The sequence below is a fragment of the Sapajus apella genome, unplaced genomic scaffold, assembly GCF_009761245.1.
Source record: "Sapajus apella isolate SASKATOON/1434 unplaced genomic scaffold, GSC_monkey_1.0 scaffold24, whole genome shotgun sequence".
Taxonomy (NCBI): Eukaryota; Metazoa; Chordata; class Mammalia; order Primates; family Cebidae; genus Sapajus; species Sapajus apella.
The window spans coordinates 11,900,084-11,926,306 of NW_022436964.1; the positions used below are offsets into that span (position 1 = coordinate 11,900,084).

General features: G+C 36.6%; 1 protein-coding gene and 1 pseudogene across 3 annotated transcripts in view; one reads left to right on the top strand and one right to left on the bottom strand.

The window, feature by feature from the left end:
- ALDH1A1 (aldehyde dehydrogenase 1 family member A1) overlaps positions 1-26,223 on the top strand; it is a 171,377-nt gene that overhangs the window by 13,079 nt on the left and 132,075 nt on the right. The window lies entirely within an intron of this gene.
- Positions 3,972-18,682, bottom strand: LOC116559704 (annotated as a pseudogene).

The following is a 26,223-nucleotide window of genomic DNA, read 5'->3' on the forward strand; positions in this document are numbered from 1 at the left end:
ACGCCTGTAGTCCCAGCTATTCAGGAGGCTGAGGCAGGAAAATCACTTGAACCTGGGAGGCAGAGGTTGCAGTGAGTTGAGGTCATGCCACTGCACCCCAGCCTGAGTGACAGAATGAGACTCTGTCTTAAAAAAAAAAAAAAAAAAAAAAAGAGTACTAATGCCTGTTCCATGGTTTGTGTCAAAATTAATAATTTAGAAATATCTACTTTGTTGCCTGACATACAGAGTACGCTGTTAGGGACTTGATCTCTAGCAGCGAAAGGAAATACCAATAGCTTGAGAGAAACGGAACATATCAAGATGAATGCTTGCTTATCTAATTTTAGCATAGCAAGGTGATGATAAATAAAAGTGAATATCCCACATTTTGGAAACTAATAATGTGAATGTCTGTTGAGATTATAGGATCAGACTTTCCCTCTGTGAGTCTTAGGTAATCCTAGATTAAGAACTGAAGATTCAGAGTTATGCCCAGGACAAAGGCCAGAAGAGACAGTTCTCTGGGGCTGAGAGACGGCTCCTTTGCTTCTTTGTTTTACCGGCCTCAAAGTGTTCATAAGCTGGAGTGAACAGTTCTAATGGGGATTGGATTGGTCAGGATAGGGAGTAGGTGGGGGGACCTATCCTCAGGGAGAAAGAAAACAAGGAACTGGTCCAGGATGAGGTCTGGGAAGAGTCCGTGCTTAAGCAGTAGGCTATAGAACTTTTTAATTTTTCTGGTGTCATCCTTTCCAATAGCCTGAAGCCTTCAAGTAAATTTTCTTCCAAATTATAGCTAAATCTCAGTTACACCCTTGAAAAATAAGTAAATTCCAACACCCATGCTTGGATACAAGCTGTACATGGAGAGAACAGTGATCCTTCTCTCCATCAGAATGGACCGAAGACATGGCAGATGCCATCAGACAACAATGTTTCTGGTGGAGCCAATGGCATTGTCTGCCACTCAAGCTTTTGTGTTGGCAAGATACAGAGGTCAGAATGGGAGAAGCTCAGTGACATTTTGGAACGCACTTGAGATGTTGCCTTTGGAGTTTCCTAAATACCAAGGACATACTTTGATTGTGGTTCTGGAAAGACATATGAGGGCTAATTTCCATTAAAATGTGCCATAAAAATGAGAGGAAGGGAGAGAGAGCCTGGAGCAGTAGTGTGCACTTGTAATCCCCGGGAGACTGAGGTGAGAGGATCACTTGAGGCCAGAAGTTTGAGATCAGCTTGGGCAACGTAGCGAGACACTGCCTCTACAAAAAATAAAAATAGCTGGATGTAGTGATGCATACCTGTAGCCTCAGCTACTTGGGAGGCTGAGGCAGTAGGATTACAAGACTTTGAGGCTGCAGTGAGCCACAAGTGTGCCACTGCACTCCAGCCTAGGTGACAAAGTGAGATCCCATCTCTGAAATAATAATAACAGAAAAACTTTTTAAAGAATTAAGTGCTTCATTGATGAGACTTGGACCTTGGACCTTGTACATTAAATAAAGTGTGAGAATACTGAACAGATTTTTAGGCTGAGGAGTTGTAAGCTACACAGTAGAAATTAAAATGTAAGCAGAAATATCAGAGATACTGTCTTTACCAGACATTCTTAGACACTTCCTTTTTGCTATAGCTTTTCCTGTTCTCTCACTAAATCCATTCATTTAATCCTTAATTCATTCCATCATTCACCAAACATTCAATCCAACATTACTGAATGTGTACTACATACCTCAAATAGTGCTAGACACTGGAGATACAATGGGAAGCAAAACAGACTGCCTTGCATTTGGGGAGTGTGCACGGTGGTAGAAATCAGCCTTAAAATAATAAATGTAACTAGGTACTGGGGCAGGGATGGAGGAAGTAATCAAGAGATCATCAAATGATTACACCCCAGTGCAGCACCTTATAGAAATGAATGGGACTATAATGTCTGGAAGAGGGAAAATTAGGTTTAGTAAAGGAATCTTAAAACATCAGAAACTCAGAAAGACTTTTAAGAGCCATTAAAATAAACATTTTGTAAGTTGATCATCTCACTGTGCTGGGAAATGATATTCATGCACCATGCTTCAGTATATAGGGATAGCAAATAAAAACACTTTTGTGTGTAGAGTTTATTCTTTGTGGAGCCTGATAGTCATACTGAATGGAAGTAAACTATTCTCTGGAAACAACTTGAAGGATAAAAGACCTGTAAACTTTTATTATTTTTATGTATTTTGGCTCTTCCATTGTTAACAATGTATCTGATAAAGAACATGTTGACTGCATCCTGCATTTTTCTGTTTATCTAAAGAGAAATCCAGTGGAGGTATTCCTCACAGGGAATTTGTTTTTATAGCTTGCTAAGCCATAAAAACAACTCCCTTTAGCTATTTCTTAAAATGCATGTATCATAGTGCTTTTTTTTTTTTTTTACTTGTTTATTTAAAGCATGACTTGAATTTTGTGAGGAGGTCCCATATGAACCTGAAATATCAAATTGTGTATCTACACTTCCAGAGTCCAGGAACCATCTGCAAACCAGGACAAATTTCACAGCCTAATTAATAATTATGTAGATAGAAAAATCCCAAAGACCCCTTCTGTCTTTCTTTAAAATAGTTCATATTTTTTCTTGTGTTATTATGGATTGATATTTCAGCTGAATTATAGGTTTAACTGGGAATAAATTAGAGAATTGCAATGTGGGAGACGATCCTGTTCTTTTAAATTTTGGGTGCAAGTTTCTTCTTTAAAGAACTTGAGACCAGGCACATCCTGCACTCATTTGCATCAGTGGATAATGTTTCCAGACTGAGCTTTGTCTTTATAATGTTACCAAGAATCCCCAGGGGCCATGGCTACAGGGAGGCCTGGGAGATGTGTCTGCATATACTTGTGTGAAGCAGGATATTTAATTCCTGCAACTGTGCTTTTATACTTCATACATGTTGACTCTAAGTCTTCACTCATCTCGGATTACCAGTGGAGGCATATATCCATATATTACCACTTCTCTATAGTTGTAATGATTTCTGTGAGTAGTTTCCAGATTACTATTTAAAGTACTTTTGTAGTACAAGTTTATATATATAAATGCAGTTATACTATGTTGTTTCTGATTACATATTTCATGAAATAAATTATTATTTTAGGATAAGTAAATATACATAATTAAAATGAATTTATAATTATATATTAAATGACAAAGAAAAGCTATTCTTATTTTGCTTTTACATTTTCTTTTCCCAGTTTTATTCTCACCCATGTTTCTAAAATACATAAAATACAAACATAAATTATACAAAAAGCCCAATAGTATACTATTTAATTATGCTGTAGGAGCAGAGAAAGAGTGCAAACTAGCATTTTACAATACAAGGTGTTGAAAGTATAAGGTTTGCTTATTTTTTAAAAAGTGATTAGAAAAATATAATTCTTTAAAGAAAATATCAGATAAACAGATTTGAAGATTTTCACAGTTTCTAGTCATCACCATTTTCTTGAGTATACAGAAAATTTGACAAGTACGGATATAAGAATAGTTTCATTTTGACACACTGTCATGAGGATAATATAAATAATTTCAAAAGCTCTTACAGAGAAACACAAGCTATTCAATTGTTCATTCCCAAGGAGAATGTTGAATTTATTTATATTGGAAAAAAGACTACATATTAACTTTAATTTTCAATGTCTCTGAATTGCTTAAAAGTTCCCTACTTTGTGCATTGCACATCTTGGCCAAGATCATCGTTAACTAGAGAGTCACACCTCTCTCATTGCTCTCCCCAGTTGAATTAGACCCCAGATGTTCTCTTGCCTCCCAGCTTGTATTCCACACCCTTTATAATGCAATTCCACCTCAGACTTTCAATCTGAAATACTAGTTCTTTCAATGTCCATTTTAAGTTCACTTATATGCCTTAGCTTATTAACAAATTCAGTTAATAAAGCACATACTTGGTGCTGAGTCCTACATTTAAAAGCATTTAAAGAAAAAATCAGCAGCTACTTTTATTCTCATGATATGCTATTATGGGCTCAATTGTGTCTCCCCCACTCTGAAATTGATGTGTTGACACCCCAACCTTTAGTACTTGAGAATGTGACTGTATTTGGAGATAAGGTCTTTAAAGAATAATTAAGTTAAAATGAGGCTGTTAGAGTGGGGCCTTACTGCATTATGACTATTGTTCTTATAAAAAGAGGGAGAGACCCCAGGGATGTGTGCATACAGAGAAAAGGCAGTGTGAGGACACAGCAAGAAGGCAGCCACCTCCAAGCCAAGGAGGGAGGCCTCTGAAGAAACCAAGTTGGCTGGCACCTTGATCTTGCACTTTCCACCTCCAGGACTGTGAGAAAATAAATTTCTGTTGTTTATGCTACCTGGCCTCTGGTATTCTGTTATTATAGCAGTCCTGGTAAACTATTAATAATATATATATATATATTTAGTATGTACCAAAAGAAGTTGGTAACATGGTGAAAACACCAATTTGACTTACAATTAAAATTTTAATTCACAAAAATACATGATCTGATACAAAAATGGGATTGAGGCAATCCCTTCTCTAACTCTAGCCTAGGTCATCTACTGTCACCATGCAATGCTCTCTGCTAGGCTACTCTAGCCCCCTTCTCTGGCCCTCTTGAGCACCCATGCCCTAAATCACTGGAAATATTTAACATCAGAACTTTATTCTGAACCCTATATTTAAAGCAAAGATGAGTATACCTGTTTATTTGAAGCTGGCGTAAAGGGAAGGTAGACAGAGTCCCCTTGCCTGCCTGGTCAATCCACCACTCACACCCACATGACACCTGGGACACCACTGTGTGAGGCTCACACTTCATTATTATATTAAAATATCCTCACAAGACAATAAGTCTCATGTTGAAACTAAAGCTATACAACATACTTTATAAAATATGTCACAGAGTTGAATTAATAGTATAGCTCAGGGATGTGAACTATACATTGCTAGTTAAATAAACTCAAATCATCTATTTTTCTGAATTAAATAAGAAACCTACCGTCCATTCCGAGAATCTAAGCAGATAAACTACCTGAGGAGTGGAGTTCTGCTTGGACTTGGTATGGTTTTGGCCTCATGGCTAACCCATATGTAGGAGTCAGGTTTAGCTGGGCTCTGGGGCATTTTTTCACCTTGAGCTGCTGCAGAACAGTAGTGATGAAAATGAATATCTCATTCCTTGCAACATCTTCTCCCAGACACTTCCAGATGCCCATTCCAAATATCAAAACTTTCTCGATGAGACTTTTGTTCAGTTCTCTGTTTTCGTTTAGAAATCTCTCAGGTCTAAATAAGTTAGGATTATCCCAAATAGTTCTGCATAAAATAGACAAAAACAACATTTTAAAAAGAAATTATTTTCTCACTTTTTGCTATTATTGACAACTTTTCCACAATAATTTTGTTCTGCATGAACTACTTTAAGTTTAGAATATTTCTTATAAATTATATATAGAGAAAGGAGGTATACATAGATGAAGTGTGTATACATATATGTATAAGTACTTTTGGAGACATATGATTATATAGAATTACAAATATATATGTCACTTTTGCTTTTAATATTTGACAAATCGAGTTATCATATTTAGTACAATTACACTTAATTTTCACTAAAATGACTATCAATTCATTAGTGAATAAAATACTTAAAAATCTACTTTATAAATTTTTCTGAGTTAGATAAGAAACCCTCCACTCAGTCTGAGAATCTAAGCAGATGAACTCCCCAAGGAGCGAAGTTCTGCTTGCAGTTGGGGATAGTTTTGGCTTCATGGCCAACCCATATACTGGAGCCAGGTCTAGCTCGGCTCACCTGCAAGATTGGCTCACTAAATTTAAGGTGTGGGTGAGCCATAAATTTAATTATTTTAAATGAAGCATTCCATAAAATTCTCATAAGAATATTCCAGATTGATGACATAAACAAAAATTAAAAAATATTCAGTATCTTTTGTTTTAAGCAGACTGAATAAGAATCATGAGACTGGGCCACATCTCTCACTCTGGTAAAAATATATTTAGGAAGTGGCCTTTGTACAATACAGAGAGGATCTGGGACTTCAGAAAGCAGCTCTAATTGAGGGATTGCCCACAGTTCCCAAATCACTGTGTACCTGATTCTTTCTTTTATCTTAATCTTTTGTTACAGGCACCATATTTGGCTTGTTTATGACAACCAATGTTAGCATGTTTTCTGTAGGTCCTAAACCATATATCAGGGACTGACCTGGCTTCACAAAGAGCTGGCCCTCTTTGTGTATAGATGTCATCATCTCTCCAGAAGGAAAAACTGATTTCTGTCTGTACCAGAGGCCACAGACCTAAAGGATTAGTTCTCTACACAGTCCTCCAGTACATTTTGGTTTGATCTCATAATCTTTTAAAAATAATTTATTGTTGCTAACATTTAAAAGTCAGATTTCACATAAATGTGCATTTCCAAGTTCTCTTATAATTGTGAAAACTGACAACACTGGGATAATGTCCTGCTTGCCAAGAGTTTACTGAGCTGAGTTAGATGTGGCAGATGACCCCTGCACCACAATGCTTCACTGAGAGCAATTCACTTATTTTTGGTATTTTTCATTGCTCAATAGATGCTTGAGTTTGTGACCTATGCTTTAAGTTAATTAAATATGAGGGATTTTCTTATAATATCAAGTCTTGAATTACATACTCAGCTTAAACAAGTGCCTCCATACAAATGGTATCTCTTTAGTAGTACCCATGTTAACTCAGTTTGTTTGAACATTACTCAATATTCATTATAATCACACGTTCTTGGGTTATTATTAATAGAATACTTAGGATTATACTAAGTAAGAACAAATGTCATTAAAATATACATTGGCTGTATTTCTTCTTATAGTGGTTTTAAAATGCTCAGCTGTGGAGAATAGAAGTGTCAATCTCTGTGACAGTAAGTGTTGCAGTGGGATAGGATATGCTTTGTCTTCTACCATCTTTCTGTTTACAGAGATTGTGAAGCTGCCTTTAGGTACACAGGATATAATCACCTCCCTCTCTAACAGCTTGGAGCCTGAAACATCAATCAGATGAGATCTTGGGTGAAGAGGAAAGGCTGTATAAGATATTTACCCTCTGCTGAGTGCATAAGAATGCAGTCTCTATCAGTTACTGGAAACATCAAGTCCTGACCACCACAAGTAGCACTTGGTTTCCATTACATAAAATTTACACATTTGGATTTGAGTTCTACCTCTGCCACCTTCTGAACAGGTGACCTTAGACAATGTATTTAACCTGGCTGAGGGTTTTTTTATCTGTAAAACTGGGATCATGATAGCACCAATGCATCATGTTATTATTGAGGCTCAGGAAAGATACTTCAAGATTTTGTGCCTCGCCCACAGTAGGAGCCCGTAATCCTCACTCTCAGCACCACCATCACCACTACCGTTATCCTCACTTTCACTGCATCAGGAACCCTCCTCTCAGCCCTCTCTTTCATAGTTGATGAGGGTGAACTTCTAACTTTATTTTATTCAACAAATATTTACTGTGTGCCAATTATGTGTGAGGCAGTAATCCAGGTGCTGGGGTACAGGGAAAAGTATACAAACAAAAATAGAAAAAAAAAAAATCCCTGCTTGTGGTTTACATTCCAGTGGGGAATTTCAGACTGCATTTCAATATACTAGCCATGACCATGCAAAAGGTGAGCCCATGAAGTCCTCGACCCAGATCTCTCCTAATGAGCCCACTTTTGAAATTGGATTTGCCCTATGTTCGATTTTTCCTCAATTTATCTCAATATGTCACACTTTGCATTAAAGATGAGGGGAGAAACTGAACATCTTTCCAATATCTTTCAAGAGAAACAGGAGTGAAGTTTGGCTAAGAATGTAAATCTTTTTCAGATTAATAAACAGTAAACAACCAAGCAAGCAAACAAATTTATCCAAAGATTAATTTTGGTGACTTACTCATCATGGTTTACTTGATACATGTTAATATAGGTGCAAATTTGCCTGGGAATGAAATAGCCATTCAGAGTAGTGTCCACTGCAGTACTAGAAAGCAAAAAACAGCATTACAGCACATCCTGTCAATTCAAATTACCCATCCTTAAACTGTTGCCTGCAACTCACAGACTATTTTTATTTTTGTCTTTTTTTACTAAAATAATGTATCTTTATATATCTTCATTCTCTCATTAATTAAAACAATTTCCACTTCTTGTCAAATTATTTTTCTTGCATGAGTTAAGCATATTGTGCACTTAATATATTCAAAGCACTTCTATGAGCTAAACATTTCTGTAGAAATCTGTCTCAATATTTCTGTAACAGCATTGACCATAAGTAGGCAGATCAAATTACATCAGGAAACAATTAAGGGAATTATTAAGTACTTCTATGTGCTCAATGTGTTTGTGTCTATTAGTAGATTAGAAAGACAAAATGTCACACTTTTTAGTACTGGGCATAAGGAACAATGGAATTGGAGCAAGGAAATCTGAACTTTGGATGTTGCCCTCAGTGAGATGTTGGGCAAATCCTGTATCTATTATGCAAGTCTATTTCCTAGCTATGAAACAAGGGTGTTGGTTGGGTTGAATGGTCTCTAAGTTGCCTCTAAAGCAAATATTCTATTTTTCTAGTCTCATACTCAAACTCCTTTCTGAAACCTGTTTGCCTCTCCCATTTATACCTCTATAATTATTCATGGGTTGGATTCAAATCATTTTATGTTTCCTTGTGGCAGCCCCTACCTCATTACCCTACTCTCATACCCACTTCCCCAAGAGAAGCAGAAACATTTCAATTTGATGAGTTTGAGAGAAGACATACTACTTCTCTCAATGTAGAAGAAGTACATTGTCTAGCTACTTCTGGGATCTCTCTTCAGATTAGCCAATTTGTAATGAAGATTCATCTCACCTACAATCAGAAATAGGCTGAATTTATTGTCCTTCAGTGGAGACCTGAAGGTGTTTGACCTAGCCAGAGACTGAGAAGAGAAGTATGTCCATTTTGAGGTCTACTTGATCTAGCTCTAAGCCACATTGTGAAAACTAGCTCTGATTATTTAAAGAGCTAATAACATAATTTCTATTTTGCCCATGTCTACTTTGTGGCCAGTACTGAACTTTGGCAAATGATATGAATGTTATTTATTGAGTTTCTCAAAACCCAACAAGGGGAAAGACCAAACAAGCAATAGACTCGCTTTTTGGAAGGGTTACCTTTCCTCATGCATGGCTACTTGCCTATCTCTATCCACACTCCCACTGTGGATTCAGCTGCTCAGATTCTACTCATATAAGAAGTCATATGCTTCTATTTTACAGAAACCTGATATGTAAAATTTTATTTCACTGGTATTAAAATATAAGGGCGAATTGTAGAGTTTCTCTCTCTCTCCTTTTATATTCCTTAAATTTCATGTACATATGTGGCTGTCCACACAACTTTTAAGAAACACATATGCAGTAAATATTTATTAGGATATGGTTTGGTCTTTCCTGTGTGTGTGTGTGTGTGTGTGTGTGTGTGTGTGTGTGTGTGTGTATGTTATATGTAATAGCAAACTTTTGCTGGCCAATGAAAGGAGTCCCTTAGAATCCACTGGAGTGATTAACTTTTAGTTTCTTCCTGCACCCGTGAAATTCAAGCATAAACCGTTGAATCTCCCAGATGGAGAGAGATAGGAGGGGGGCATGGCGCCGGGGAAATTTTTGTCCTTAAAGCTACGCCCCCTCATGGACCTGGAAAGAGAACACATTCCCTCACTTTTACTTAAGTTTATTTCATTTAGTTTGTTTAAATTTATTTTATCATATTTTGTGCCTTTTATTTTCATTTTAATTGAAAAACAATAAACTTCCAAGTGTAGTAGAATAGATCAGTACTAAACAGTATAAGTAAGATAGCTTTTTTGTGTCCACAAAATTCCTGGTTCATATCTCACTGCTGTCATTAGCCAATGCAGTAGTCCTTTTAATTTTACATTTTAATGTATTTCCTTAGTTTTAACAATACAATGAATACCTATGTCCTAATACATATATCTCCCTATTACTTGGACCCTCAGATGAATTTACTGGGCCCTAATTAGATGATTGCTTTCATTCCAAATGATGCCTATAAATTTGGCAGAGCCTCTCTGTTCCTGGGTGCTTAGCAGAAGTGTAGATAATACTCTTATGAAGCACCCAAAGTCCCCTTATAAAAGTTGTTGGGACAGAAAAGTTGCTTTTAAATAGGTAGGACTTTTAAAAAAATTTTAAAGTTTGTTAAAATCAAATTTGCTTTAACTGAGAGAGGATCTGACAGAGCAGCTAGAAAAAAAAAGGATCACTGTGAGAAAATAGTCACTGTGTGTGAATAAAGACAGCAAACAATGAGCAAAATACAGGGAACTATGTCACTTGCTGTCTGGCCTTGACTTTGCTCGGCTGGCAGTCTTGCCCTTCGGGACACTTAGCTAAGGACACTGCATGCTCTCACACCAATGACTAAATGATTATATCAGTTTCCTGGGAAGACAGATAATCCCACTCCTTCACTATTTAAAGGGGAGAGAAGAACAAACTCTAAGAATTCTAGTTTTTCTTTAATAATTTTTAATTGTGTGGAATAAAAACAGGTCAAACTACCAGAAATTTGGTTTCCCACAAATGTATTTAATGAAGCTATCTACCTAGTCTATGCTGCATACATTTGTGTGCTGGAGATTCTGGAATAAGATTCGGTAAAGTTTCAAGTATCTGCAAATGAATACTCTGTTTAATCTAATTGTGACATTAGCTTCTTTAGTTTACTGTCCAGCAAAATTCTAGGCTACTAAAAACCAATCCATATCAGAAGGAAGCTAAGTCTGCTCCTTAGATGAAATTAAGCAAGTTTGCATGACTTTTCATAGCCAAATACATATTATGGTTGGAGTATCCGTTGTTTGGACTTTCCATATTTTTCTGTCTCCATGATTAGTACACATAAAATAAAAGCTAATGACAGCGTAGTTTAGTAATGAAGAATGTTCACAAAATATGCTTTTGCTGAACACAAAAATTGTATTATGGTATTTTAAAATAATATTTAAAGTAAGAATAATAACACAATATACATTTTAAAGTACTTAAAATATTCCAATATCTTAAGATTCTTCAATGCCTCCACCCCACCACTCGTTGCTGTTTCAAAGGAGAATTATATGCTTACTAATGTGGAATAGTAAATGGAAGAAAAGAGACATGTCTGAATATTTCACTTATGAAAGCTTCTGTGTATGGTAAAATTTTCCTGTCTTCAAATCTGGGTGGTTTCAGCCCAATGTTTCCATCTTTAAAAAGATTATTTTTTTGATTTAAAAAGAAAAATGATAATTGTAAGAATTATATTTTTCACCTGAAAGCATATTACAAATTTCTTCTTGAATTTTGGCTTGAATTTCTGGATAGTGTATCAAATAAAGAAAGCTCTAATATAGACATGTTGATACTGTTTCAAACCCTAAAAAAGAACCAAGAGACCAAGTGTCATGGAAAAAAGCATAGTTAAATCAGTTTGCTCACTTTATTTCCTATTTGACTGTTAAGAATTAACAAAAAGAAACCTAAAGAAATTAGATTAAGAATTTAGAAGTTAGATTAAGAATAAGAATTAGCAGAAGGACAAAAAATAGAAGGACCAAAAGTCAGGAGGAAACACCTGCTTTCTGCCCTTGCTCTTGAGAGCTCTTACAAAAACAAAAATCATCACCAAAATGATGAGAGGAGTGGTCATCTCTCCAGGAATGACTGCCAAGTCAAGAATCATTTTCAGGAATAAAACACCTAAAACAGAAAAATGTCAATCTCATTTTTGTAGTTTTAGACATAGACTAAGTAGTCTCTCTCCCTTTAAACACTTAGGAGGAAAATCCAGGCTCTTCAAGGTTAGTTGAAAGCTCTTCTTACCTAATGCACTAAGATGGCAAAATCAAATTTTTGCAAAATGAATTGCATCTCTATCCTAATTTGATTATTTTCACAGTTCTAACCACCAGACCCAAATCCGGCAAGGTGAGTCACTGACCATAGACAGAAGAAAAGTTGATGGAGAAAGCAGCCTGGTGACATGGGAAGGGATGGAGGCTTCAGCAGCTGACTTTACACTCATCCATGGGAGGACCTCAGTGCCTCCACTTAAACTCAGTGAATCCCAGTTTTCTCCTCTAACTATCCTACCTTACAGATTTAGTCATATTCTTTCAGTAAATATATACCAACCCCCCGATATCAAGCACTAAGGATGCAAAACAAAAATTCACAGGCTAATGAGGAAACTAAGTTAATAAAAATAAGATTAGAAAGTGGAAAGTGCTATAAAAGAATTGGGTCCAGAGTGGTTTGTCATTGTTTGTGGATTAAACAAGATTATTATTTTTTTAAAAATACCTGGGACCAAGCACATTGGCTTACACCTGTAATCCCAGCACTTTGGGAGGCCGAGGCAGGTGGATCACTTGAGGTCAGGAGTTCGAGACCAGCCTGGCCAACATGGTGAAACCCAGTCTCTACTAAAATACAAAAATTAGCCATGTATGGTGGTGCATGCCTATAATCCCAGGTACTCAGGAGGCTGAGGCAGGAGAATCGTTTGAACCTGGGAGGCGGAGGTTGCAGTGAGCTGATATCGTGCCACTGCACTCCAGCCTGGGCAGATGGTGAGACTCTGTCTCAAAAGGAAAAAAAAAAAAAAAAAAAAAAGTACTTGGTGAATTATAAGCCATTTAATGGATATCTAATTAGTTGATTGCCTATTCCTTCTGTCCTTGGACTTCCCAGGTTGTTTATTAGGGTGACTTTCTAAATTATTTCTGCTCTATGACCATGGGTGGTTAATCTAAGAATGGGCCACTAGCCCAATATAAATCTTCCTTAGGAACAGGGAAGAGGACTGTGAAAGATCATCCTTTCTCTGGGCAGCTAGATCTATAAAATCTAAGTTCTGAAAATATGATTTAGTGGTCTTTCACCCATCAGGTGGACCTAAGAAAGCATGTTAGAAAAATAAATGAGGTAGAAAGGAAAGAAATAAAAGATAAAGAGGGATCTTGTGACCTTACGTTCACCACTTCTACCTTCAGGAGACCTAGGTACACTCTTGTTCCTAGGTTGAATTATTTCCCACTTAAACAAGCTAGAACTGGTTTCTGTTACTTGTGACCAAGAGAATCCTACCCCCTCCCCTGGCAAAAAAAATTAATGCTGTATATACATGCAGAATATTTTTATTAACTATTGTATTTTATGGTAACTATAGTCAGAAGAAAAGGAATGACAGGGGAGAAAGCAGCCTTCTCTTTACAGATGACTTGGAGAGACTTTGGACATTGCTACTGTTTAGCACCTCCAGAGGGAAGTCTAATGTGTGTGTCTAGAATTCAGAATCAGTATAGAAACCTTCAACCTTTGTATGTCTTTCTCACAAGGCTTTGGACCAATGGACCAATTACATCAAAAGTAATTGCTTTACAGAGACTTGGAGAGATAAAGACTTGGAGAGATAAAATTAGTGACTTAGAAAGGAAAATTTAGTATTCCCTTCTCTTAAAAGAAAACATGACTAAACTGTTCACATTTCTCGAATTGTTTACATAGACAAATAGCATTGATGGACATATACTCTTTGGCTAGTGTAAATGTACAGCTCTCTTTGATTTTAGAGAAGACCAACACCTCATTTCCTCTCAGCTTTAAAAATAACAAATTTTAATAAACTGAAAAATTATTTTGCAAACAGCAATGAATTAGTCTTCCAGTTCAGATGAAAGTGACAGTGTGGTAAAAACCATTCCAATTTGTTCTCCTATAAAAAGAACCAACAGTGAAAGTCATGTTTATCTTAACTCCCATAATCAGCATAAATAGCTTCCACTTTTAATATTCAAGATAACACATTGCCATGTATCTTATCTACTTATTTCCCTTTTTTTTTTTTTTTTTTTTTTTTTTTTAAGGCAGAGTTTCGCTCTTGTCACTGAGGCTGGAATGCAATGGCGCAATCTCGACTCACTGTTACCTCCGTCTCCCAGGTTCAAGCAATTCTCTTACCTCAGCCTCCTGAGTAGCTGGGATTACAGGAATGCGCCACCACAACCAGCTAATTTATGTATTATTATTAGAGACAGGATTTCACCATGTTGGCCAGGCTGGTCTTGAACTCCTGATCTGACCTCAGGTGATCTACCCATCTCTGCTTCCCAGAGTGCTGGGATTACAAGCATGAGCCACAGCGCCTGTCCTTATTTCACCTTTCTAAGCTTCACAGATAAAACGTAGCTAAGTACACCAATTTGCTTCGTATTGTTTTTTAAGGGATAAACTTTGGAGTTAAAATTGAGAGATACATTCTTTGTAGGAAACAAAAAACCATGAATATGCATTTAAACTTAGGGAAAAAAAAAAGCCAAGTACCTAATCAATGTAACATCTACATGCAAAACTACTATGTGGCAGATATAGCAGTAAACAAAGTCTGCACTATCTTTTAAAACTCACATCTCTGGAAGGTAATAAATCATCCTGCTATAGAGAGACCTGGAGAGAGAAAGCCATTTTTTCCCCATTTATTTTCCACTTTGAGCTGAATAATGAGTCACCAATTATTTACATCTAGTGCTTGCCCAGAAGAAAATTCAATTTTTTTGAGCATACACACACAAACACACACACACACACACACACAAAAAAAAAAAAACAAAAAAAAACTGATAGTTTCTACATTGACAATAAGTTGCATTTTCAAAGCTGAGTAGTGAGTAGGTAAGAGGTATGCGTGGCTGGAAAAACACTGGACTCAGAAAGATGACTGTGTTTCCAGCCTCTTTCTTCCTCTATTTAGCTGTGGAATTTCTGTTAAATCACAGTCTCTCTTGGCTTCAGTTTCCTCATCTGTAAAATGGTAACGTCAGAGTAGATGTCTAAGACCAGCTCTAGCCTTCAATAATGAAAGCTAAAAGGGAAAAAGGGCAAAAGCCAAGTGTGATGCACATTGTTAATTGCCCAACAATACTATTTTTCCAGAATCTCCAGAACAGTTAACAGTTCATCGGCAAATGGAAGTAACTGTGTGATCACCCTGGCTTTTTTTCTCAGCCTGGTGGGCCCTTCTCGCTTCTTTTACTAAATTCTCCTTGGCGATTTACCAGGCTCAGATGCTTTGCCAACTTTCTCAGCAACATTCTTGGAAAGCACTGAAGCACATTCTGTTCCTGGTGTTTTGAGGATAAATTCAGGCCGAGGACAGGGGATGTAAGGCTCCCTAAGCCTTACAAGGGTGAGCTGCTATATCACACAGGATTCAAAGTGAATCCTAAGCATTTTTTTTAACCCTGGTGAGAAAGACATACATAGGTTCAAGGTTTCTATACTAATTCTGAAGTCTAAATACACACATTAGACTTCCCTCAGGAGGTGTTAAACAATTGCAATGTCCACATGGAACAATTACATCAAAATCTCTAGGGGTGCATACATTTTTCAAAAGTTTTTCAAGGTGACTATGGGGCATTTTCAGTCATCTTGAGGACCTTTTTTAGGGGGAAACTACTTGCCAGGATAATTATCCAACAGTCTCAACAAACCCACATTTCCAGTCGAGGACCATTTTTAGGGAAAAACTACTTGCCAGGATAATTATCCAACAGTCTCAACAAACCCACTCAGCCCAGTTACAGCTTGGAAGGCTCACCTGTGCCCAGAAATCTTGCAGATCAGTGTGAGGAATCTGGTGCAGGAACCAAAAGAGAAGGATTTTGGCAAAGCCGTGTGTGTCCTAAGAAACAGTCTCTTCCACAGCAGCAGAGGGCAGGAGCAGAATTTTGCTTGAAGGGAAAGGACTGGTGAGAACACCCCTTCCTTGAAGACAGGGGAGGGGTGGACCTTTGACTTGTGTGGGGAGGAGTTTGGAGCTTAATCAGGGACACTAGGAGCAGGAGAGAGGGGTGGAGAGGCTTTTGTGGCCAGGACTGGGTATGGGGAGCTGGGAAATTCCACTGTGAGTGAAATCAGAGGGAATGCATTTAGAGCAAAGGCTTCTGGAGGAGGGAGTAGGGTGGACACTGATCTTTGAAGAAAGCAGGACAGAAGAAGGGAGACAGAAAGACGAAATCATTTTAAAATTGCTGGTGACAAACGAAAATAAGGTCGAAAGATGTATACAATAGAAAGCAGGGAAAGAGAAACAGGGAGGAGTGGTACAGAGAGGTTGCTCTGATGTGAGTTTTGAATTCCCTTTCTCCAAAGTGCTATGGGACTTTAGCACCAGGAACATGCACACAGCTCTCCTGAGTTGTCAGCAAGTGCAGGGGCAGGAGGATCAATGAAACACAAAATAAAGGGAACGTAGGTCCCCTTTCTCAGATGAGTTTGGTAGATTCATCGGGAGTCTTCACCAACCAGACAGATCAGCATTTCCACACTAGAACAGTTAACTACTGAGTGCAATATTGGTAGCTTTGGTTTGAGACAATATTCCCATCTGCACCAAAGCATTTTTGCCCAATCTGGATAAATGCGAGTTTTTTGACATAATGCAAGTTTTTCTATGTAACCAGGTAAATGACCTGTGGTTTTAGACCACCTTCTTGTCAAGGTATCTGCAAATTATTACATAATAGACTTTTTTTTTAAGCATTGAAGTTTTTGGCTTCCTAAATATTCTCAGTTTTAAGGTCAGATTTAATGAGAGTGCCTAAGGATAATCAATGATAGCCAGTACTTTTTCACAGAGGGGAGAAAGCCAGCCCCAAAGGGGAGTGCTCAACCCAATATACTGTGATATACCCCAAGGGTAACCTTCAGGCCATGAGCTACTGTGGTGTCAGGTTCAAAAAATTGCATGCGTTTCTAAATAGCTAGACTTCAAAAGTCACACAACCAAAAATATCTGACAAGAGCCTACAAACCAAAGGAATTTTCTGACCCACTGGCAGATGTTTTGCTAATTGACATTTAATCATGTCATACTTAGATACTGTTAAAAAAAAAAGTTTTACTCCTAATGTTTTTCCATGAAGTCTCTCCTTCTCTAGTATAACTAACCACACATTGGATTAATGTAGACTTTAGGTAGCTGCATCAAGTTATTTATGCAAGTAAATTATGGATAATTTTATTATAGACAGCTATTATAGACAATTGATAATAGCTGACTAATAATGTGTTATTTAAAGGTTTGATAGGAGTAGGTAATGAGAATTGCCTTGCATTCCCATTGGTTAACAGGAAAATCCATTCTACGATAATAATTGTTACAGCTAATGTTTATCGTGTGCTTACAAGAATTAGGCATTTTAAAGTCATTTATAGTTTAGCTATTTCTCATAGCCAATCTTTGAAGGGATTGCTATTTTTTCCCCTCTTTTACATATGATGAGTTCTGAGGCCCAGGGATGTTACAAAATTTGCTCAGACTAACAGTGTGTTAAGTGGTAGAAAAAAAGTTTTAAAACCAAATAGTTTAATACCTGTGTCCTTTGCCTTTGATTATGCCACTTTCTAGTGGAGAATTTTTCAGCTGAATCCTGAAGCTTCTACTGCAAACAATAGCCATCCTTACTGATGTGACTTCATATAAGAAACTGTCATATAAGATACATCTAGTAGTACCTGCCTCAGAGAGTAGTTAAAAAAATAAAAATTACTTTACCTCTGTAAAGCACTTAATATCTGGCACATGATAATCATTCAAAAATAGTAGTTTTTGTCCACAGAAGAGGAGTATTCTACTTTTAGGAATTAAGTGAGTGGTACTTTAAAGAGAAGGTGATATTTGAACTAAATTTAAAGTATAAATGAGAGCTTATTAGGTGAAGTTGGAATGAAGCAATGTTAAGCAGACAAGAACATTTTAAAAGGAAGAGGTTTTCAAAAGAACTAAGTATGGTTAAGAAATAAAGTGAAATACAAGATGGCAGAGATAAACATGGAAAAAAAATCTTCTTAACTCAGAATCTCAATGATTCCCGAGTCTTCAGTCTCTCTTGTAACCCACAGCTAGTGACTTAGTTCTGTGAATTCAGCCATCTACATGTTTCTCATTTGTTGGGAAAAACAGCAAAGGAGAAAGGACTTACAGAGTGCCTATATAAATTGGTTATGAGTAACACGTAAACAAGGAACAACAAACTGTGGAAGGCTGCAGGAGACCTCTGAGGAGGAAGGCCTCTCCATGCCTCATGTTCCGGTGCAGGGTGACCTAGACACTCTTACCATAAACATTGTGCTCAAGGATGTAAAACCCCTTCGTCGCACTACGACGTAGCCAGACTTATAAGCTCCTTTTAAGACCCACGTTCCATCAGCTGCACATAGATAATAGGCTAAGGATAACCATGTGTTCTTGTTTCGTGAAACTCCCAAACCACCATTGTTATCAATCCTTAGGATTACATACCAGTTACAGCTCACTGATTCACTTCCGGCTCACTGACTCACTCCACCATCACTCCACCCCTACCCTATAGATCAAAGTGATTGTAATCAATAAATAGTATGGATAATCAGAGCTCAGGGCCTTCATTGCCTCCTCCAAGAGTAATAAAAGATGCCCCCCGGTCCCACTTTTTGCACTCTTAATCTGTCTTTTCCTCATTCCTTTGTCGCCATCAAACTCGGGGTACCCACGGGTGATGTAGGGCTGGCTCCCTACACTCATTGTCCTAGCACTTCTATTCCCAATTGTTGTTAACTAGGTCATGTCCCATCAAATATTTTCTGGACTATTTTAATAACTTTCTATATTACACTCAGCAACTAGTAAGAACAAATGGCTTAAGTGTTACAATTTATCTTTTTTACACAACAAAATGCCTACATGTGGGTGACTGCTTCCACTGGTTCAGTGCCTTCATGACACTTGGGATAATATCTCTGCCATTCTTTAGGGCTTTCACTTTGGTTGCTATATGGCTGCTGCAGTTCTAGTCATCACATCTGTGTTCCCGACAAAAGAAGGGGGTAAAGTCCATGTCAGCCACATCTGTTTCATTCTATCTCTGAAGACAGCTGAGCTTTCCCCAAAGCCACCAGTAGACTTCTGTTCAAATTTTATCATATCAGAGAAGACGATAAAGTATTTGGCTTGTAATACTGCCACTGCGAAGAAAAGAAGCGGCAATTAGTAAGAGAGGCAGGTAGGCTGAATATTGGGATCAACTAACATGGCTGCCATGCTTCAGATGTAGTAGGTTTGTTACTAGTCTCTCCTGAGTCATACTCTATTCTGCTGGTCTAATCAGTTTTGAAATGAACAAATCCAATCACATTGCTTATTCACTTCCTGCAGCATGCATAGTGCTTTGCCTTTGATTCATTATCATCTGTGACTGACTCTTATCTGCCTTTCCAGTGTCATATTTTGCTAGTGAGTCCCTTTCATTTTGTACTATATCTGCTTTGATTCTTTCTCCTTCCTCTTAGTTAGTACAGACCTAGAATTTTGCCCACATTTTTAAGTTTTACCAGTCCTTATGCTGTAGTATTCAATGTTCCCTTTGCCTGGGATGTCCTTACATTCTACATTGTAGACCTGAAAACACCAGTCTTCAAGACACATTTGATTCTATGAAACCTAGTCCTGCTTTCTCCCTTTTTCCCTCCTTGGCTGTTTGAGTGGATACTGTGGTGTCTTGCCCAGATCTGTTCTTCAGGGTCAACACACACATCCATGCAGCTGGTGTGAATTTCTGCTGCTGATGGTTCTCATCTGTATCCTAGGAAGTTTTGCTCTTGGTTTTAGTACACCCCCTCCCTCAAGATGTTCCTTCTTTCCAGGTGGCCTACAGTCAGCAACTGATGAATATAGAGACACAAAGGCCCTGATGTTTTGATTCAGTCCAGGGAAGCCATAAAGCCTCATTCCAGCTCCACAGCTCCTTAGAATGTGGATTAAGACTTTGGTTGCACCCACATATAACTTGTGGATTATGTTTACCTTCTGACCAAATTGGCTTTCTCTACTTCTTCAGAAGTGTGTCTTTTGATAGTTCTCAATAAAATGTCTACATGAAAATTTCCATTCTGGATATATTTCCGGAAAACCCAATAAAAAATAGCTCTCTTTGTATTTGTGCCAAACTTAATATATTCTCTTGGACAATGGTGGCCATGTAGTGATATTTAGCATATTTATAAACTGACTACCTTCTGCAGTCAAGTTTGCTAGGAAAGTCTGTACTCCCACCATACTAGAAGGATTTTATACATCTTGCATTTAAAATAGGACGAAAGAGTTTCCAGAGAAGATGCTATTAGAAAGACTTGCCACTACCTCCCCCCTAAAATAGAAACTTTAATATTTTTCCCTTTGTCTTATCAAAATGGCAATCATAAAAGCCACAACTCTACAGACACAAATGTCTGTATCAGAATGTATCAAACTTCTGTATACAGAAGACTTGCATTGCTTATTATTAGCATTGCCCCTCCATCCTGATCACATACACATAGGTCCAAGCCATCCCCGCTACCACCACACACATAAATACCTCCCACATATACACACAGGAGCGTTCTTGACAGTGAGTAGGAGATACCCATAAAGTCTTAAATATAGACCACCCATATTGGCTCCTTTTAGAAAAACAGTTTAAACTCTTTTGCTCAATATGCATACAGAATAAAACTCATTTGCTACCAATTCTGATAACTGAAATAGAGTTTGATGCAAGATCTTAAAGATAATCATATGTGAATGGTGTATGGCAGATGTTAGCTGCCTTTGTTTCTTTGTCTCTACTGAGATCCAACCATTTTTTTAATTGTTAAAAATCAGGATGTGGAATGATGAAAGCTAAGCCTCACGATAACTACTTGGCAGCCAAGATATAGGAAAAGAAAGCAATAAAATATGAGTTTTATGCTACTTTTTTGATGCTCAGGCCAGATTCCTCAGAATCATACTTTTTGGAAGAATGTGCCATGAATATTTGTTAGCAAAGACCTCCTCTGGAAGTTACTTCAATCTGGCTGTCTACATCTGGGAACAGGCACTAATGAGTCCAGGAGTAACTTTTTTGGCCTGCATTCTCTTGGTGTCTGTTATACTTGTGCCTGTTATACTTGGTGCCTGTGTTAGCTAATAGTGTCAATAACAAAAAAGGACCACAAAGCCGTGAGAGAACATTATTCTGTTTAAGAAAACTTAGTAATTATTCAGTAATATATTATAGAAAAATAAAAATGGACTTATTCCTTATACATTACAGGTATTTGTATATACAGGTTGGAAAATCAATACAAGTAGCTAAATAACATGTTTCTGCTTTTCTAAACAAGTAGCTTACAGGTTTACAACATCATGCTTCTACCCTTGGATGCAAATCACCAACATCTTTGAATTTATCTTGAAGAGATCATTAGACAAGGGAATGAAAATGCATGTACAAAAAAGCTAATCATAGCATTTTTTATGACAGTGAAATTTTAAAATCACCTATCTTTCCTTCAATATAGCATTTTACATAAAGAACACTTTGCATCTATTAAAAATAATAGCACTAGCTCAATATTTATAACCATGAAGATGTCTCTTTCATATTGCTGAATAAAAAAGTAGATATCACGCCACATGCACAGGAAGAAATCATCTATATAAAATTATACATGCACCCAAACACATACACATATATCTGTAAAGAGATGATATCTGGAGGCATGTTCTCATGTGTTCATGAAGAGATTTGGGAAGATATTTACCTTCTTTTCATACTCTGCTGTGTTGAATTCTTTTTACAATGAGCATATATTACCCTGTTAATAAAATGTTAATCTACTTAGATTTTTAAATCATGCTTCGATAAGTCAAAGTTTTTATCAGTATGTCCATTTCTGTACTTACAGAAGTTCTTTATTTATTTTTCCTCATTGTAATATTGCTTGTGTTGTTGTCATAGTTCAATGCTAAAACTGTTAACCCTATTTGAATATACAAAGTTAAGTCATATGCAAACCTTCCCAGGAAATAGTACTGACACACATAAATTCCCAGAAAATGGGGCTGACACGCAATGGATTCTGATGTGACCATCCTCTTATTAAGAGTCATCCCTGGACTCTAACTTTCAAACCAATGGGAAACTACAAATGGGACCAACAACCGTGTCTTGTCATGCTTGTATGATAGACATGCTGGTATCAAAAGGAAATAGGGGATTAGGAATGCCAAAATATATAGAAGAGGAAAGATAGCATGGTCGTAGCTGATTGTCTTTGAGAAACTCACCTGTCTTTCCTGAACCTCTTTATTTTTCTCATTTGCAGTTTGCTGTGCTGACTAGAAAATATATATGTCAAATGCTGACTCATAGTAGGGTCTCAATTAATGAAATCACTTATAATTGCTATTATTATTAATATTTTTGCTACTGCTGCTGTATCAGGAAATGTAATATTGAAAAATCACATGGTAAGTTTTATCAATGTATTCATTTGAAATAATTCATTTAAGAAAAAAAGTATTCTTATTCTACAACACAGGAAATTCTCACTTTCCTTTTTTTTTTTTTTTTCTTTTTTTTTGGAGAGGGCATCTTGCTCTGTTCCCGGGCTGGACTATAGTGGTGCAATCTCAGCTCATTGCAACCTTCGCCACCCAGGCTCAAGCAATTCTCCTGTTTCAGCCTCCCAAGTAGCTGGGACTACAGGTGTGTACTACCACACCCGGGTAATTTTTGCATTTTAGTAGAGATGGTGTTTCGCCATAATGGCCAGGCTGGTCTCAAACTCCTGACCTCAAGTGATCAGCCCACCTTGGCCTCCCAAAGTGCTGGGATTACAGGCATGAGCCATCACACCCAGGCACTTTTCTTAAAAATATAAAATATTGCCAAATTTTTATTTTTGTTGTAAGGATTCAGCTCAAGAGTAAGAACTTGTTCTTTTATGCCACTTAACTATGATGAAATATAAATTTTAATTTAACACTCCCTACTTCATTCCTTGGAGACCCCAATTTTCCATTGTGGAAATCACACAAATAATTTTGCCTTGAGATAAACAACATTTGATTTGTGGCATATGCTCTACTGTGCTAAACTTTTTACTCGGTGTCAATTTCTATAAACCACAAACATTTTCTTTCAAACGTTATTTTTTTATAATATAATTTTTTTGATAAATATTTTTTATTTTGATAAATTTCACATTAGTAGTGTGAAAAATTACCAATGAACATTGCACACATTGAAAGTGAAGGTGAAAATAATAACAAGGAGTTCACTGAACATTCATTTACATTTTAAATAATAAACAAATGCATGACGTCATTTTTAAAAAGTAAAGGCAGTACTAATAAATTTCTCTTTAATTTTTCATGTATGTATGTTTAGGCTTGTCAAGTAAATCATAATCACATGTGTTAGTTTGTGATGCACTTTATTAGCTTAATATGCTCTGTATCTTATACATCAGTCCATAACAAAGAGAATAACAATTCTATTTTACAATAGTATTGGAAAGAATAAAATGCTTAGGAATAAACATAAATAAGCAGGTGAAGAACTTACACATCAAAACCTGTAAAACATTGCTAAAAGAAATTAAGAAACAAATAAATGGCAAGACATCTCATGTTCATGGATTAAAATCCCAATGGTATTTTTGCAGAAATAGAAAAGTCCATCCTGAAACTAATATGAAATCACAAGGGACCCTGAAGAGCTAAAATACTTGAAACAGAAGAACGAAGTTGAGTCTCACATTTCCTGCTTTCAAAAAGTACACAAACCTACACTAGTCAAAACAGTGTGGTAGTGGCATAAAGATTGATGTAGAATGTAATAGTAGGCAGAGTCTTGAAATAAACTCTCACATATATGGTCAAATGATTTTTGACAAGAATGTCAAGATTATTCAATGGATAAAAGAGTTGTTTTAGCAAATGGTGCTGAGAAAACTGGACATACAAAAGAATAAATTTAGAACCTTAACTTATACCATATACAAAAATTAAAATTTAAACATAACAGCTAAAACTATAAAAATTTTATAAGAAAACATATGTAAAACTTTTCATGACAGTTGGTTTAATAATGAATTATTGGATGTGACACCAAAAACACAGGGAACAAAGAAAAGAAATAGATCAATTGGTCCTTCGCCAGTATTTACAAGCTCTTTCGTATTAAGGACACTCTCAACAGAGTAAAAAGGCAACCCAGACTGTGGAAGAAAATATTTGCAAATCATAATCTGATAAGAAATTCACATCCAGAATATAAAAAGAACTCCTAACAACTCAATAACAACAACAACACAAAAACTTGGCTTAAAAATGGACTAAGACCTGAATAAGCATTTCTAGAAAGAAGAAATACAAATGGTTTAATAGGCCCATAAAAAATTGCTCAACACTAATCAGGGAAACACAAATCAAAATTACAATAATGAGATATTGCTTCATACCCACTAAGATTGCTATTAAAAATCAAAACAAAACAAAACAAAAAAGACAGGAAATAAATGGTATGGAAAAACTGGAACTTTTGCCCATTCCTGATGGGTTGTAAAATGATGCAGCTGCTGTGAAAAACCATATTGTGGTTCCTCAAAAAAATAAACATTGAATTACATGCAATTGACAAGACTCTCTCTGACCTAACTTTAGTCTCTCCTCGGCCCTCTTTCTAACTAGCTCCCATCTTTGGGGCCCTGTCTTAGACCTGCCTAGTCCAACTATAACAAGAGTCATTCTAAGTACCTTTAGAGAGAATCCCCCACCCTTGATATCTGATCACCCTTGGGATCTGATCAAGTTCCTCACCCCTCACAGTTGATATCAGATCACCACAGTCTGGCTTCAGCAAGAATTCTGATAAGTCAGGTTAGAAAGAACCACTTTTCTTTCATGTGTCCTCCTAGTAATGTTCTATCTACTGATTCAGTCACTTTGCTGATAAGTGTCTGAATCCCCAGCTATGCTTGCTATAGTCTCTCTTCCCTACTGTGATGGGCTTGCCACCTATCACAACAGCCTGAAGTTTTCCTTACCATTTTAATAAGTGTCAGAATGATTTTTTTCTTTAACATGATTCAACAATTTTACTTCAGGGCATGTATCCTAAAGAATTGAAAGCAGCATTTGAACAGATATTTGTACACCCATGTTCAAGAAATCTGAATGCTTATTGAAGGATAAATGGATAAACAGAATATGGTATTCATATGCTATGAAATATTATTTGACCTTCAAAAGGAAGAAAATTCTGACACATGCTACAACATGAATGAAATTTCAAGACACTATGCTAAGTGAAAAAGCCAATCACAGGACAAATACTGTGTGATTCCACTTATATAAGGTCTCTAGAGTAGTCAAATTCATGGAGACAAAAAGTAGAATGATGGTTGCCAGAAGCTGGGTGCCAGTACAAATGGGAAGTTATTGTTTACTGGGTACAATGCTTCAGTTTGAGAAACGTGAAAAAAGTTCTAGAAATGAGTGGTGTTGCCTATATAACTGTGTGAGTGTACTTAATGCCGCTTTAATGCCACTGCCCTATACACTTAAAAATTGTTAAAATGGTTAATTTTATGGTAAGTATACATTACCACAATTTGAAAATGACTGAAACTCAACTGAAAAAAACTTTAATTCTGCACACATTGAGCTTCCTTTTCAGTTTATAACATCTAATACAGTTCCACATTATGTGGAAACACATATTATGTGTTTCTCATTCAGCTGTTGCTGTAGAATAACTAGAAAAACTATCACCCCTTGTTGATTGTGAAAACATTTCTTTGTAGCTGAATTCTTTGTTTTATATTACTGCTAAACATTTTAGAACTGAGTAAACCCAGACTCTTTTTTTAATCTTTTATTTTCAAATGGCAGCATTAGAATATTTGAAATTTTCTTAAATGAATATAAAAGCCTCTCTTCTTTTGCAAAGACAATTTAAAAAAAAATACTTGACCCTAGGAGTACTTGCAGTTACTATACTAATAAGTCTGAATTTCACTTGAAAATACAGTGAATTGGTTTAGAAGGCTGGAAACGAACTCAAGAACATATATAATTCATCTGTTCTAAGAAGGACTCACTCATTCCAGGAAGAGATGGTCCATTATGATTTTTTCTAAGACTCTAATTAGAGCCTATTATACTTCTTAATAATAATATTCCAGTTTCAAATTGCCTGTGTTTAACCATGTGCTCTTTATAAAATGTGTGCTTTTTCTTCTTCCTACTTAGGA